Source organism: Peromyscus eremicus, chromosome 1 (assembly GCF_949786415.1).
Source record: "Peromyscus eremicus chromosome 1, PerEre_H2_v1, whole genome shotgun sequence".
Taxonomy (NCBI): domain Eukaryota; kingdom Metazoa; phylum Chordata; class Mammalia; order Rodentia; family Cricetidae; genus Peromyscus; species Peromyscus eremicus.
Window position 1 is genome coordinate 153,109,002 of NC_081416.1, and position 13,730 is coordinate 153,122,731.

The 13,730-nt window shown below is 45.8% G+C and overlaps 1 protein-coding gene across 1 annotated transcript in view; it reads left to right on the forward strand.

The window, feature by feature from the left end:
* Nucleotides 1–1,535: 1,535 nt before the first annotated feature.
* Znf536 (zinc finger protein 536) overlaps nucleotides 1,536–13,730 on the forward strand; it is a 156,259-nt gene continuing 144,064 nt past the window's right edge. The window contains exon 1 of the mRNA XM_059276884.1: nucleotides 1,536–1,647. The gene's annotated coding sequence lies outside the window, so the exon portion shown is untranslated. The remainder of the gene's footprint in view (nucleotides 1,648–13,730) is intronic.

Here is a 13,730-nt window from a genome sequence, read left to right on the forward strand (position 1 = left end):
TGTGTCACAGTTGTTAGCAGGCTATACACACAATGGCGCTTCATACTTATCCTCTAAGTCTGAGAATGTTTCAGCTCAGTGGCTGGAACGTGGGGCATTAATGCATTATCATATGCGGGGTGGTCTGTGCCCTGTGGACAAAAGGCTATTTAATACAATTTAATGTCATTCTGAGAAGAAGTGGAAAAATAAAGACGGGGAATAAAATGGCATCTGTGAGTTTCACAGGGCACTCATGCACAAACCCTCAGTTTAAGAGGTATGACATTTCTGCCAAGAAAAAGAATAAAACTGGGGCATTTTTTTTTTTATAACCTGTTCCCCACTGCAGTATTTCCTAAATGCTATTAAGTGATCGATTTACACGGCCACATGATGATGTCATCCATAAGAAGGGGAATGCAGATGACAGCAAAATACTACTGACAGTGACCTTGTTTCTGAATCCTTGGAACCCTGTCAGCTTTGCTTCCAGTATATGGTTTCAAAGAATGTACTTTTTGGACAATATCTAGTTACTGGGTAGTGAATTAATGGAGTTAAGGGTTCTGATGCAATTCACATATAGGTCAATTACATGCGCCAACATCTGCTCTGTCACGATCATTTGCATATAGCATTCATATGTTAATGATGCCTCTTTTTACTCAAGTAATATATTTTAAAAACAAGATTTGCATATCAGTTTGGATCAGTATATTACAAGCAATTTATCATTTTCTCCTTCTTGTTATGATTTGAAGAACAATATCTTGAATGATGGCTGCTATATTTGAGCACGGCTCTGATTTATACAAGGAGCCCCTCGGTGGGAAAGCTTCCATTCTAAAGCTGCTTAAAGCCTTATAAATCAATAATGACACAGATGGACTGCTGATAATCTATTTAGAATGCCTGATAGCAAATATTGCCGTACAGACGATTAGAGGGGTAACCATTTTAGCAGAGTCCTTCCTCCTTCTATAAATGGCAAGTTTGAACAGCAATAACGAAAAAGAAGTGTCTGTACACTGACTTCGCGTCAGACCTTCTCCTCGCAGGGTCTGGCTGGCAGAGGGGAAGACCTGGGGAGAAGAACAAAGGCACTTCCCGTTCCTGCCAATATAATCATATCAGTCCCTGTTTCTTTAACAAAACAGGACCTCTTAATGGAATTGTGTCTTCAGGTGTAAATAGCATTAAAAGCTGCTTCTTGGGTCCTCTTTGCCCTGATACAGCGCAAGGAGTGAGAAAATAAAGTGGAGGTTGTCAAAAGTGGCAGCTGTTTGGAATCCTGATAAATATAAGCTCTTATTGATCTGATGGAAATAGAGGATCCCAGTGCTAGGCAGTATTTAGCTTCTTGTCTACAGCGCGTCACCGGTGGCCTTGCATGGGGATAGATTTCCATTCTCATACTCTGGATTTGATTTCATCTTTAACCTTTGCAGCTGAGTTTCCTTGACCTCGGAGTGTGGCTGTGATTTCTTGAATTTGTTACATTTTGCTTTACATGGTTTCTTTCTCAATTTCCTTTTTTATTTGTGACAGGGAGCGGGGACATCCTTCTGGCCATCTTTTAGCGCCTGCATCCAGTGCATCTTTTCTGGGGATATATTCTTACTAGACTGACAGTCCTTAAGTCAAGCATGCAGTGAGGGTGTTAAGGTAAGTCTCCCCCTATTAAAGCTGTCTGCCCGGACATTCCACATTTCTTCCTGCTTTGCCCTATTGACTTCACACAAATCCAATTCAAGCTAACCACTATGCACCCCAGCCAAGTCTCTCTGCATCCACCCAGTAAACCCTGGGCTGTGGCTCCTGGGGATTGGCATTCCTTTCTTGTTTAGGTGGTGGTGGTTTGAAACAAAAGGATTCTGAAGAACAATGTTCTATTTTCTCGTGGTGCTTCACCCCAACATTGTGTTTTCCACTCCGTGGCTTAATTCCTTTTTGGAGTTTTCTTCGGGGGGTAGAGATGAAGCTCCAGCTCAAAATCCTGAGGTGCTGTTCAAGTCTTCTGGTTCCAAGAAAAGTGCTGCTGTTATTTTGAGTAGTTTTGATACAACCAAATCAAAGTGAAGATTTGAAATGGCTTTTCTGAAAGCCTGAGCTGAAGTCATCAATTATTCTGCACAGTGATTCTTTCTGATAGTGAAACCGTACCTCTTTGCTGCAATGAGGGAAAGTGAAAGTTAAAAATAAAATGAAACATTTAAATCTTGGCTGTTGAGAAGCTCAGATAGACATCAAGGCCAGTCGATAGAAACTCCTATCAATTAGACTTCCATGGTTATCATCCCATATTGGCTTATTAGCAATTGCTTGGGTTCAGGGTTCCAGGATTAAGAATGTGAAAGGCCGGGGGGGGGGGGCGGGGGGAGGGTGTAAATACAAGGAATTAGCAACCTGTGAAAAGCCAGGTCTGGGGGGCTCCCCCATATGCAGGAAGCAGGGGACAGGCTGATGGTGGCGTCAAGGCCCTGGGATTCTTGTGGGAGGAAATGTCTACAGTGAGAAGGTTGGAAGTTTTCCCTGGTTTACCCCGTTATTTGAGTCGGAAAGTGTTGATTTCACACTGCGCTGAGTGTTTTCCCCGCAGCTTCTTAGTGGGTGTATTCTATGTTCAGAAAAAGGAGCAGTTAACGAAAGCAGTAGTGGGGGCCCTCAACGGCCTGGCAGGCCTGTGACTTTGCAGATCCCAAGGTGCCCTCTAGGAAGGGGGGCGGGCAGCTCAGGAGTTCCAGCCTAGAGACTGCAGACGGAGCTTCTGGCTAGGTCCCTCCTCGGCATATCGCAGGCGGGAACAATTTTTGGTTCCTTTGCTGCCGGGTTGGGAAAACAAGCCCGTGGTTGCCAGTAAGGTTTGGAATCTGCCTGCCAGATAAGGGAATGTCTGTGAAGACTATTTTCCCTCTTGGGAGGCAAAACACAGATGGGGGAGTTCGGAGTCTTACAGCATTCAGCTGCTACATTGATGGTAGGAATTCTGCAGTGTGGATGCTCATGATATCTGAAGGCCAGGTTTAGCATAGCTGCCGAGGGCCTCTGGTAGGGAGCTGGTAGTGTTGGCTGTTGAGAGAGCAAGTGTATTGGCTTGTTCTAGAACATTCCATACTCTGGGCTTCTCGAGGTGGGAACAGAAGCACTGCCACCATGCTAGCTACTTCCCCCTTGACTCCCTTTGGGATGGGATGGGATGGGAAGGGAAGCAAGAATGAGCACAAGAGTGCCCCCTACACTGTCATGGGCTTCTCCTGTGAGAGACGCACATCATACCTAGCTTGAGCATCCTGCACACTGTACATACAGCAGGCAGTGGTTTGCGGCTCGTCAGGTTTCCCAGCACTGAGACACATATTTTGCAGCTAGTCACTGGGCTAAACTTTGGGCTTCCTGGAACATAAAGGACAATCATTAATGTCCTTGCTCATATGCAGGAGACATGTTCAATAACCCAATACTCACTCTGCCCTTCCTACATGTATGTGTCTATGAGTTTAGTTTATGAGTTTGACCCAGAAAAAGAGTGGCAATAACTAATATGAAGATAAAACAATGCTAGCAGTGTATATTCACAAATGCCATGTAAATGAGATTTCGTGGGCAGGGGACTGAGGTATGTGAGGTCCATGGGGTAGCCCATAAGCAGGCATGGGAATATTTTTCTAGATGAGAAATGCACACCTTTAGATGACTTGGGGAGGGGGTGTCACGTGACTTGGAAGTAAGATGAAAACTTTACTTCCAAGAACAAATTCTTATCCTCTGAGAAGCTATAAGAGACAGGTCTCAGGAAAACAAAGGATGTATGGATGCTTCTCTACCAGTCTCTTGTTGAATTTCAGTCCCAGAACACAGTCTCCCTAAGCCCTGGAGTTAGAAACCCCCCCAGAGGCCTGAGCTGAGAAGAGATGACAGCAAGTGAGAGGAGAGGTCCTGATGTGGCCCTAAGCTATTCTGAGAGCCTGGACTTCTGTGTAGGGGACTCTCCTGACTCCCACCTTTGTAGTTCTGTGAAAAGGACACTTGGTGAAGTCTTTTCTCCCCTGGTATTTATTTTAATGATGAAAAGAAACCCTAAGCTTCTGGAAGAACCACTTGTTCTTGCTCATCTTGTGTCTCTTCTCAGTCTTGACCTTGGCCTCTCATCTAGCCTTGAATTTCAGAGCTGGGTCTTTGAAAACATCCTTATCAATGATATCTTTGTTCAGGGAGATATCCACAGAGTACCTTGTGAACATGCGGTTACTGTAGTTATAAACTCACACACACACAAAAATCTTGATCTTTGATCTCTTCTCTGTTTCCTTCTTGCCCATGGTGGCTGTCACTTTGAGGGGATAGTGATCAATTGCTGCCACCAGCACATGGTTATAGGGACTGCTTGAGTCCAACATGAATATTCCTCAGGATAAAGGCTTTGCATCCAGCCAGGACATGAGCTTTCCCATTTTGACAATAACCATCAGGTCCATAGGAGAAAAAAAAACGCATGAAGCCTTATGTAACTGATGTTTAGACCAGGACTGCTGGCAACCACCTACAACTCCACAGCACCCACGAGGCTGAGGCAGGAGCATCAGAAGACCTCAACCCACCTGGCCGCAGAGTGAGTGATTGCCCAGTCTGGGCAACTTAGAGAACTTGTTTCAAAATAAAAAGTCAAAAGTCCAGCTGTGGTACACAAGTCCAGCTGTGGTAGTACACAAACCTAGTTGTGGTAGTACACAAGTCCGGCTGTGATAGTACACAAGTCCAGCTGTGGTAGTACACAAGTCCAGCCACAATAGTATACAAATCCAGCTGTGGTAGTATATACAAGTCCAGCTGTGTAGTATACAAGTCCAGTTCTGTAATCCCAACTCTTAAGCTGAAGCAGGAGAATCTTGAGTCCAGGGCCAACCTAGACACTTAACAAGACTGTCTCTAAAAATTTTAAAGTAAATAAGTAATAAAATGGGTGGAAGCATGGCTCAGTTTGTCTATCATGTGTCTAATCCTGAGTACTGCAAAAACATACCAATAAAATAAAATAAAATAAAACAGAAAAGCTAAGAAATACACTGCAATGACCATGTGTCACTACAACATGGGTATCCAGAGAATACCTCTCTCTCTCTTTTTTTTTTTCTTTTTTGTTTTTTGTTTTTATGAGACAGAGTTTCTCTGTGTAGTTTTGGTGCCTGTCCTGGATCTCACTCTGTAGACCAGGCTAGCCTAGAACTCACAGAGATCCACCTGGCTCTGCTTCCCGGGTGCTGGGATTAAAGGTGTGCGCTACCACCACCCAGCCATCAGAGAATACCTCTCTAAAGAGAGCAGACAGCCTCAAGTCCATAGTCCATCCCTCATGAAGTCCCCCATGATCAGGCCATGAGGGCTAGGACCATCCAGAGGAAATGGTATTCATAACCTCTAGGACCTCCATTCCACTGCTTCCCACTCTCAGCTCCTATTACCTGAGCTCCCTGTGGGCAAAAATTGGACCGTCCTATCCAATGTTTCAGTGTTCTTAAAAGATTGGTCTCCAAAATCATCAAGAACTACCATCAGACAGCAGCCTTCCCATCTATAATGGTTTGAATCTGAACTGTCCCCACAGGCTCAGGCACTGAGTGCTTAGCCTCCAGCTGGTCACACTGGTCTAGGAGGTGATGGGAACTAGAGGAGGTAGCAGGGCTATGGGAACCACAAATATGCTGAACTCAGAGGCTGGTCCTGCTGTGGTTCTACTGACCCCAAGTCATCCTTTCCACAGTAGTCATCACCTTTGTTGAATACTACACGGTGGTACTTTGGGAGTGGAGAAGAGAGATGGAGATTGAAGTTTCTATGTGAAATTGATAAAGTGTACATATGGGGGCATGCTTTGTGTTCCGTTGGAACTTTGCCAGGATACTTTGGAACTCATGGAGGTAAGGGTTGCTTGTAACTCCTTTGTAGACAAGGAGTGAAGGAATGGAATTCTGATTTCTCCAGGGAAAGCAGGCAGAGGGGAACTTACTGATGTCTAAGAGCTCTTTGAGATTATCTCAATCCACATGGAGCCCCTAGCAGACAGACCTCATCATTTACTTTCACTTTCTGGACTTGGAAACTGAGGTTGTGGAAGTTAATCTGTCTGCCTCAGGAAGCATATCTAGCAGGTGGCATTACACCCCTAATTTTCTTTCCTCATCACTGTGACCCAATTCTTGACATAAACAATTTAAAGCAAGGAGGATTGTGTTGGCTCATGATTTCAGAGGGCTCAGTCTGTGGTCCCTTGACCTCAAACACTCAGGCAGAGCATCATGGTGGCAGGAGCATGTGGTAGAGGAGAGAAGTTTGTGTCATAGTGAACAGGAAGTAGAACACACAAGACAGGAAGAAGGCCAAGGCAAGATGTTCTTAAGGGTCTAACCCTAGTGACTCACTTCCTTTAGCTAGACCCCCATCTCTGAGGACTGTGCCACCAGCTGGTGGCTAAGCAGTTAACACGACATGAACCTGTTCAGATGGTTCAGATTCAAGCCGTAGCAGCTAGGAAGGCCAGAGTCTGACTGTAGCTCTTGCTGACTTAGAAGGATCATTTAGAAGAAGCACTGGGAACAACATGGTCAAGACAGTCTGAGTTCTGGACCACAGGGAGCTCATATTACAGGAGTTGAAAGTAGGAATCAGAAGCAGGGGAACCTGTGGATAAGATGATGTCAGGTGGACAGACGCTGTAAGAAAATGCAAGACAAAAACAGGGTGGGGCACCCTATTTAAGCATGGCTTTGTAAGGCCGTGGTGAGTTTGGATTTTTTTTTTCTCTTTTTTGTTTTATTTATTTATTTATTTATTTATTTATTTATTTATTTATTTATTTTTGAGACAGGGTTTCTCTGTGTAGCTTTGAGCTTTCCTGGAACTCACTCTGTAGCCCAGGCTGGTCTCAAACTCACAGAGATCCGCCTGCCTCTGCCTCCTGAGTACTGGGATTAAAAGTGTGAGCCACCACCACCCAGCAAGTGGATTTTCTCTATTTGTTCATTTGTCTTTAGTTGTTTTGTTTTGAGGTGCTGTTAAATAAACCCTATAGCTTTGCAACTGCTAAACACACCATTTAGCACTACACCCCAGGTTCTTCCTTTCCTGCTTGCTACTTTCAACCTAAGAAAACATCTTGAAAAACAGGCCATCCCAGGTGTGGAGATTCTCCTAGATAACTGAATTAGAATTAGCCTTGCAATGGCTTCTGGTGATCTGGTCACTGTGTTCTGGTTCCCCCTGGAGGGATGCCTGATGGCTGGTCCAAGCTGGCAGCTAGCCCTGGGAGGAACCCATTGTGTACACATTAGCAGAATCAGCATGCCCTGGACAGCCCTGTGAGCCAGCGGTGGGTGCTTGGACGGAGTAGTCCCTCTAACCCCAGATCCTTGGACTGGCTGAGATCCCAGGGGAGAAGACACTGGTGCTGTACATATGCCATCTTGGCATTCAGAAGGAGGCGAGGTAATGTGGTGAGTTCCAGGCAGCCTGGGCTGCATAATGAAACCCCAATTAAGAAATAAAAAGGGGCTTAGTAAGGTGGCTTAGTGGTTAAAGGCACTAGTTGTTCAGCCTGATGACCTGAGGAGTTTGGACTTCCAGACCTATACAGTGGAATAAAGAACTTGCTCCCAAAAGGTATTCTCTGACTTACACACAGACACAGACACAGACAGACAGACAGACAGACACACACACACACACACACACTATAAGAATTTTTTAAAAATTAAAATAAAAACCAGAGTCTCTGGTCTTGTCAATGGTGTAGTTTAGATCTGGCTCCTTTGGATAGTGCAGTCTGTCACAGGCAGACTTTTCAGGCTCACCCATAGGCCCATGGGTTCGTAGCAGCCTTTGCGATCCAACTCCTCATCTCACCCATGAGGTGGCTGAGGCCCAGAGGAGGTGAGGGGCTTGCCTAAGATTATAAGACGTCATTGACAAAGTCAGAACCCCAGCCCCCACCCCATGTGTTTCTGCCCTGTCACATTCTCACATGAGCACAGCAAGCCACACCTCATGCAGCTCCAGACAAGCTGGGACCACTGTTGGCTTAAAGGAAGCATTTCTTGGGAGTGGGGGGCATGTCTTCTGTGTTGCCGTAGCTGTCACGGTACCTCTGAGTGGTAAGCAGTGGTTGCTGACCTTTCCAGTGACCACTTTCCAGGATTATCAGTTGCCATTATTGGAATTTGTTGCGCTTGGTTTAAGCAGCACCGATATGACACACCTGCCTATCTTTCCATATTTTATGTCCTTGCCAAACCCACGCCTGTGAGGTCTGATTCTGCTAACCTCCAGAACATGATTATAGATATTTCATTTTTCCCCTCCTTACTGCTAGCAACCAGTTTACATCTTCTTTAAAAAGTTTCTGCAAAATGGACCTGGTGGTACAGGCCCGTAATCCGGGCACTTGGGAGGCTGAGGGGAGAAAGAGAGTTAAGGCCAGCTTGAGCCTCATAGCAAGACTATTTCAAAAAACAAGTGAGAGGACAAACAAAAACCTTGAGCAAATAGCATGTGGACCTGATGAGGCTGCAGTCCATGCTCAGCAGTGGGCACAAGGGGTTCTCAAACAGAAGGTGCCATATAAGGTCAGCATTGACCTCAGTCACTGGATGTGATGGCCCCGATTAGGAAGCACAGGTAGCACATGGGAAGAAACAAGCATGGGCAGCCAGTCCCACACTCACAGCTGGATATGGAAGTGCATGCTGGTTGGAGGCATGGCTCTGACATCAGCTACCAGCAGAGGAGGGGTGGCTCTGGAAAACAAGGAGGTCAGGTGGCCCTGTGTGAGACTGCTGGAAGCCACCGTCCTCTCTGTCACCCCAACACCTGAGTCACGAGTGCCTGCATGTCACTGTGGGTGAGTGCTGGGGTGAGACTTGGTTCTTGTCGCTGTGAGAACCAAGTGATGGGAGGACCCCTCTCTATACTCCACAGGGGGAGCTGCCTGGGCAGGTACTTCCCTTTTCGGAAACTTCAAGGTTCCTATAAGTGGCTGATCCGTGTGGTTTTTTTTTTTTTTTTTTTTTTTTTTTTCTCAGCAGTATTTAGAAGATGTTTCCTGATCCTCTATCTTGGGGGCCTGAAGTTTTCCCTGGGCTCACATTGACCTGGAAGGACAATATGCTCACTTCCCTATGTCCTACCATTTCCTGACTCCTCAAACCTGCTCCTTCCTTCAAAAAGGTCCAATGTCCTCAACTTCCCCGGGATAAGCCATGAGTCAGAGACAAGGAAGCAGCCTAGCATATGGATGGGTGATGAGATGGCACACCTACCTGAGGGACTTGAGTGTTTTCTCCGATGCCATGAAGTGGCATCCAGGTGTTTTGGGGAAGAGGCTTCCTTGCATCTTGCCCGCACTTCCTATTGGCCCCTTTACCTGCTCAAGTCATTTCTGCACAGTCCCTTCATCTGGTCCACATATAACGTGGAGTTTCTGTATGTGTAATATTATTTGTTTTTATTTCTGTAATCCCTTTATTGTTTGCACAACTGCTGTCAGACTGTTGCCTGAAAGTATCACAGGATAATTGCAGAACGCCTGCATAAGTAATTTCTTACGAAATCGGGCCTTGTCTGCATATAAAATTGTTTTTCGTTGCGGCATACATGGCCTTCATTATACAGAGGCTGTTTACAGGGTGGGGGGGGCGCACCTTGCCCACAGGCCCTGAGATGGGAAGGGCTGGTACTGGAGAATAATGAAATATGATCATTATTCTTTTTTTTAGTGATATGACATTTCTAGAAGGTGACAGACAGACTGAGGCTGTCAGGAAGAGCCCAGCCTGGGCAGGAGGGAGGCATCTGTCCATATGAGGAATGCTGGGTTGACTGGTGTTGCTGGGGAAGGAAGGGCCACTCACTCCTCCTGGGCTCGCACTGGGCATCTCTTCTGACCGCATTTCTGCGATATTAATGGTGTGTGGTAGTGAAAGAAATGTGTTTTATTCTCGAGTCTAACCCTGCTGTTATCAAAGTAACTTCCAGCTTATTAGCGACAAAGGACTTTTCTCCTCTCGGCTGCCCTGTTCGCCAGGGCTTCCTGAATTAAACTGCTGTTTCCTGTCCTTTATATGCATGACCACATCTGGGTAGCCTGCTCACAGCCCCGCTGCTTAATAACAATCACCTTCCCTTTCAGTCTCTGCTGATTGTTTCTAATTCACTCTGACAGATAGTGCCTGACAACTTGCTGGCTTCTCCCTCCCTCCGTGACCTGAAGTTACTCACGGCACTTATATAGTCTGTCATTTTTAATATTTGATTTCATTTTAAGTTATGTGTTTTACTGAGAAGATGAAACAAAAAAAAGAAAGAAAGAAAAAAGAAAAGAAAGGAAAAAAAAGAAGAGGAGAGGAAGGGGGGTTGTCTTATAACAGAACACAAGTTTAACCCTTCTTGCCCCACGGCCCTGTTTCTTCTTCCTGGGACAGGCTAAGCAAAGGCTACATTTTCTCTCCTTCCTTCTGGCTTTTGTGTTTTTCTTTTTCCTTACTTTTCTTGTTTGTTTTGATTTTTTGAAGCAGATCTTACTCTGTGGCCCAGGTTGGCCTTGAATTCATCCTCCTCCTGCCTCAGCCTCCCAAAGTACTGGGATTACAAGTGTGTGCCCCCACATTCCCAACAGTTTCATGTCATAGTCTTTCCTTTCAATGGTGCTTGATGGTCTTGGGGTTCACTGTGATGCTCTCCAATCTATACACTGGAACACCTCCTTTTGGGGGTGTTGCTTTGGAGTGATGGTACAGTAGAGGGACTGGGGGATGCCTAAAAGATCAGCTTTGGTAAAGATGTCAAATGTGGAATGAATAGTCTTTTTGGAAATGATTCTTTTTGTAGCAGCAGACAGGACAGAGAGATGTCAACTCTCTCTGGGTTGGAGATGGGCCACTTAGTGTGAAATCTTCCACAGAGTGGGACCAGGTGGGTAGCAGGGTTGAAGCCTAAATTTCCTTCATATTCTGTCTGAACCCGCCTCTCATCAAAGACCCTGTGCCACAAGCATCCTCAAAAGCTGCATAGGCATCCCCTGTCACTTCAAGGCCCACCTCACCCATGTTGACTGGCTTTGTTTGTCATGAGACAAAAGCTCCTGTGTCCCTTTTGGCCCTTCAGAGGTTGAAAGCTGTGAGGCTGTGCATTAGGTCAGCTCTGCAACTGGCCACCACCAAATAAAGAGGTCAATTCACCCGCAGGGCCTGCCTTCTGATGCTGGATGCCTGTCTGTCTGTCTGTCCCCCACAGCAGGCCAGGCAAAGAAGTACAGGAAAGGGAATCTGGGTTGGACCTCAGCTAACCTTTCAACTTCCCTAATTGTCTAGACGTGACTGCCCGTGATGTAACTGCCCTTTGATTGCACTCTCCCCAGGCCTGAGGGCTGTCCCTGCCAGGGGTCTGCACCACTGCTCCACTTCAAGTGTTCCTCAGACCACCTGGAGTAATGATGGGTCAGTCCCAGGGACAGGCAGGCTTTACTGGTGACCTCAGGGAGACGAGGCTTGCTTTCCAGATCCATCTTGCTAGAGCAGTCTACTTCAGGCTGTGTAGCACAGGTAGGGTCTTTGGAAAGGCTTCTGTGATGTAGCACCAGACTTGGACACAAAAGAATTTCCCAACAGCATGTCCCAGCTAGGCCTGAGATCTTAGGTCCAGAGCAGGTCAGTCACTCACAACAGGGCTTCCTCACCATGGATTCATTTCCCAAGCCCATTCCTTTTAGAACCTTGGATCTACTGTCCCTGAGCATTGAGGCTAAGCTGAGGAATTAGCAGCCAAGTGAAGACACTTTCTATCATTTCCCCTTTCTTTTTCTGAATGGGGTAGAAAAGGCCAGGAAATGATCTATTTTAATCATTTTGTGGTGATGCTTGGATATTTCATAAATTACTGTCTTGGTTTTGAGACATCCTAATTAAAATTTAAAAGAGGATTATCCATAAGAAATCAGGTACACACAGGCTGTTGGCTTTCAGCTGTCCTCCCAGAATGAAAGCCTGCAAATGCATCAGTGAGTGACCTGTTAGAGGCAGATGGCATGGCTTCTCTCTTCATTCAGCTGTGTGGTCTTTATGGGGAAGGAAGATAGGCTAAGAGTATAGAAAAAGGCAAAGAAGAAGATCTTTCCCTCCATATTTCTAACCTTCCATGGTGCACCAAGTCTTCCCTCATGAGTGTATATGACATGGACTCCTGGAACCCTTGGCAATGATGTTCTTATCTGCCTGGCTGGTCTTCAATATTTGCCCCAGCTTTGTGAGATATGAGGCCAGGGGCTTTCAGGAGGACACTCATTGTAAGATTTGGAAGATGGTTGTGTATTGGGATTTAACCTCCAGCAAGGGACAAATTATGCTTTTCTGCCTCTTTTCCCAAATGGACCACTGGCCTCTCATTGGCTCCTGAAGTCTTAGTATTGTTCCACAGGCTTCCACTTATTACTTAGTGGGTTGGGTAGAGCCTTGGAGTCCTAGGCTGACCATGGAGGGTCAGCATATGGACTATCATGGTGACACAATACTGACAGAAAAAGCTTGAGGGAAGAAGAATTTAGCTTTATGTTTCTTTTATTCATTCTTCTTAGAGACTGTGATTTGATCACAATATTTCTCCCTTCCTTTTCTTCCTTCCAAATCCTCCATATAACCCTCCCGGAACTCCTCCAAGTTTACTGTCTTTTTTCCATCAATTGTTATTGTATATTCATATATGATAATCCTGAATGTAACCGGTTGAGTCTATATAATGTTACTTTTATGTATGTTTTTGGCCTGGCCATTGGGTACTGGACAATTGGTATGCTCTTCCCTGGGGAGTGCCGCCTCTCCTGCTTCCAGCTTTACTGCTTGCCTGTAGTTCTTTGTGAAGGACTGAGGCCTTGTGAGCTTTCCCCCATGCAGTTTGGCATGTATGTTGGTGTCTTCGTTAAGCTCCCACTTAGGCAGTCATGTTGGTGAGACTTCACCTTCTGATATTACTAGAAGACACAATCTCACCACAAAGTCCCACTCCTTCTCCCACAGTGCTCCCTGAGCTCAGACGTGGGAGTGTTGTTGGAGATGTGTCTGCGGAACTGTGCTCCACAGCTCTGCATTTTGATTGGTTGTGGTTTTCTGTAGTGGTCTCTGTTGCAAAAAGGAGTTTCCTTGATGAGGGGTGAAGGCTACACGTATTTGTAGGTACAAGGGCAAATGTTTATAGACTGTTGTTAGGGATTGTGTATTCTTGTTCATAAGGTTGCAGTTCCTCATGCCAGGGCAGGCAGGGCAGCGGAAGCAGCATGGTTCTGGTTACGAGAGCTTACTGCTCAGCAAAACAGGAAGCAAGTTGCTTAGGCAAGAACTGGGGTTGGGTTAGAACCTTCAGGCCCCTCCCCTAGGTCCTGCATCCACCAGTTAGGCCTCATGTCCAAAATGTCCCACAACATCCTGAAACAGTGCCACCCTCTGGAGACCAAGTGTTGAAACACATGTGCCCACAGGGGACATTTCACTCAGAACATGTGTACTTCCTGTTTTGTCTTTCTGCCAGCACCCCCACCAAGGGGGAGAGATGAGCAGTAAGTATTCCAAGTTTTCTATGGAGTCACCACAGCAGCATCTCTATCCATTTAGGTTCATATAGATCTCAAAGACCCTTAGTGACATCATTTTTGACCCCTTGACCTTTCCCAGAATGCATCCCATAAGTAGGGCTATAAATTGATGTGGTCCCAA